The 2500-nt window shown below is 40.0% G+C and overlaps 1 protein-coding gene across 2 annotated transcripts in view; it reads left to right on the top strand.

Moving 5' to 3' along the window:
• The window catches only part of LOC136849658 (leucine-rich repeats and immunoglobulin-like domains protein 1), a 566587-nt gene that overhangs the window by 39006 nt on the left and 525081 nt on the right, over positions 1 to 2500 (top strand). The window contains exon 2 of one of the 2 annotated variants that reach the window (XM_067122960.1): positions 1310 to 1604. The exons of the other annotated variant lie outside the window; for it this stretch is intronic. The gene's annotated coding sequence lies outside the window, so the exon portion shown is untranslated. The remainder of the gene's footprint in view (positions 1 to 1309; positions 1605 to 2500) is intronic. 2 annotated transcript variants of the gene reach the window in all.

Here is a 2500-nt window from a genome sequence, read left to right as displayed (position 1 = left end):
AACCTCAAAAACTATGGATTAGACACTAATATCTGTCATTTTTAACATTTTATTTTTCACCCGATCTCACCCCCCTTTCCTATTGGGTTGAACTTCGACTTGAAGGGCATTGGGAGTGTCACAACCCATCTCAGCAACCTCGAAAACAGTGGATTAGACACTCATATCTGTCGTTTTTGGTTTTTTTTTACGTCACCCTCTTCCTACCCATTCTCACCCCCCTTCCTATTGGGGCTGAACTTGGACTTAAAGGGCCTCGGGAGTGTCACTATTCATCTCAGCGACCTCGAAAACTATAGATTAGACACTAATATCTGTCATTTTTAACATTTTATTTTTCACCTCTTCCCGCTCCCCTTTCTTATTGGGGGCTGAACTTCGACTTAAAGGGCATTGGGAGTGTCACTATTCATCTCAGCGACCTTGAAAACTGTGGGTTAGGCACAAATATCTGTGGTTTTTGGTTATTTTTACATGTCACCCCTTCACTCCCCTTCTTATTGGGGCCGAACTTGGACTTAAAGGGCATTGGGAATATCACTGTTCATCTCAACAACCTCGAAGACTATGGATTAGATACTAATATCTGCATTCTTGGTTATTTTTACGTCATCCCCTTCCCACCCCTTCTCACCCCACCTTTCCTATCAGGGCTGAACTTGGACTTAAAGGGCATCAGGAGTATCACTATTTATCTCTGTGACCTCAAAAACTATGGATTAGACACCAATTTCTACATTTTCATTTATTTTTACATGTCACCCCTTTCCCACCCCCACCCCTTCTGGTGCCAGTGATGTCTTATCCCCACAGTGTTCTTTCCCAGAAGTAAGTCATATGATGCTAAGTTTGGTTTGCTGGAACACACACACACACATGCATGCATCCTTATATATATATATATATATATATATATATATATATATATATATATATATATATATATATATATATATATATATATGACTACATACATACATATATATATATATATATATATATATATATATATATATATATATATATATATATATATATATATTATATATGTGTGTGTGTTTTATATATAAATATCTATCGATAGTCAAATAGATATCGCTTTAATTCATATTTTAAGCATACTCCTACTGTCATCTCAATAAGAGTGTGGTTTTCTCTTGTAGTTGGGTTCGGTATTCGGAAGTTTTTAAATTTATGCCTGCCTGCATGTACACATGTTTTCAGTTATATAAAAAAACTGGGTAGTCTTATTACTTAATACTGGTAGCTTTTTTTCATGAGAAATTTGTTAATATGTAATATTCTTCAGAAACGAAGATTAGAATCAGTGTGCACGTGTGGTGTGACGTTGAGAATTCTTAACTTGAAACTTCAGCGTCAGGACAAATAACGACTAAGTTTCAACATTTGATCGAAGGTGGTTATTGAAGGCGATGATTTCATGAAGCGAATGTTCTGGCTTCCTCAGTGTCTGGACTTGACCATTTAGTAAGATGTTCAGCTGCCTCTTTGAAACGGCTCCCACTGACAAAAAAGATGTGTCGGCCATCTCAATACTTTTCGTCAAGAGCAAGTAGACGCCATTTCTACGCGAAGGTGTAAGGGTAAGTACCTGTTTCGATCAATCCATTCTGTAACGTCATTTGTTGGGTATAAGGAAGATAATGGAATCACGCCCAGATATTCGGTAAAGTAAGCCAATGATCGCGGATGATTGTGTATTCTCCTCAAAGGTTAGAGCCAGACAAAGATAACCAAATAAGAGTCCGCCGAGTTTCAATAAGCCTCTTAAACCCTGGAATTAGAGAAAGTATTGATTACGAGCGGCCTCTGAGTAACGGATGGAGACGCATTTTACCTGCAGCAAATCCTCAGTATTAGAGAGAGAGAGAGAGAGAGAGAGAGAGAGAGAGAGAGAGAAAGCCTCTCGCGTCTGGGACCATAACCCCGAACGTGCTTCGAGCCAGTTGACTATAAGGACTCGTGTCACTTCACCTCTTATTTTGTACTTCTTTACTGCAACTTGACGCGCATTTTCCTGAGTCTAGGCATTTTTCGTCATATCCTTATACCTGGTTCCGTATAGTAATGATGGAATATAACTTCCTAATTGAGCTTTAACGAGAGAGAGTAGCAGTCAACAGAATTAGATTGGTTTAGAGGATGCATCTTTTCTGTATAGCTTTAGTTATTTCTTCAAGCCAGTGGTTTCCCTCAGTTTTCCTTGACATAGCACCAACCAGTTTATGGCCTTTTGACGTCGGCACTGACACTTCACAGAATGTAGTCGAATCGCTTTGAAAGAAGTGACCCAGGTAGAATTAGTCAATTAAACGCAGGCCGCTAATGCCCGGCTTGGACCATGGTTTCGTGTCGCAGCGTTCACATTTAAATGCTGTGTGACACGCTTTCCTGCACACCGAAGGCTGTCCGTGCGTCCATTCGTTCGTCCGTCCGTCCGCCCGTCGTCCTTCCCTCCTGCCATGGCAGCCACACGACA

The sequence above is a fragment of the Macrobrachium rosenbergii genome, chromosome 21 (genome assembly GCF_040412425.1).
Source record: "Macrobrachium rosenbergii isolate ZJJX-2024 chromosome 21, ASM4041242v1, whole genome shotgun sequence".
Taxonomy (NCBI): domain Eukaryota; kingdom Metazoa; phylum Arthropoda; class Malacostraca; order Decapoda; family Palaemonidae; genus Macrobrachium; species Macrobrachium rosenbergii.
Note: the sequence above shows the minus strand (reverse complement) of the source record. Positions and strands in the feature narration are given on the sequence as shown.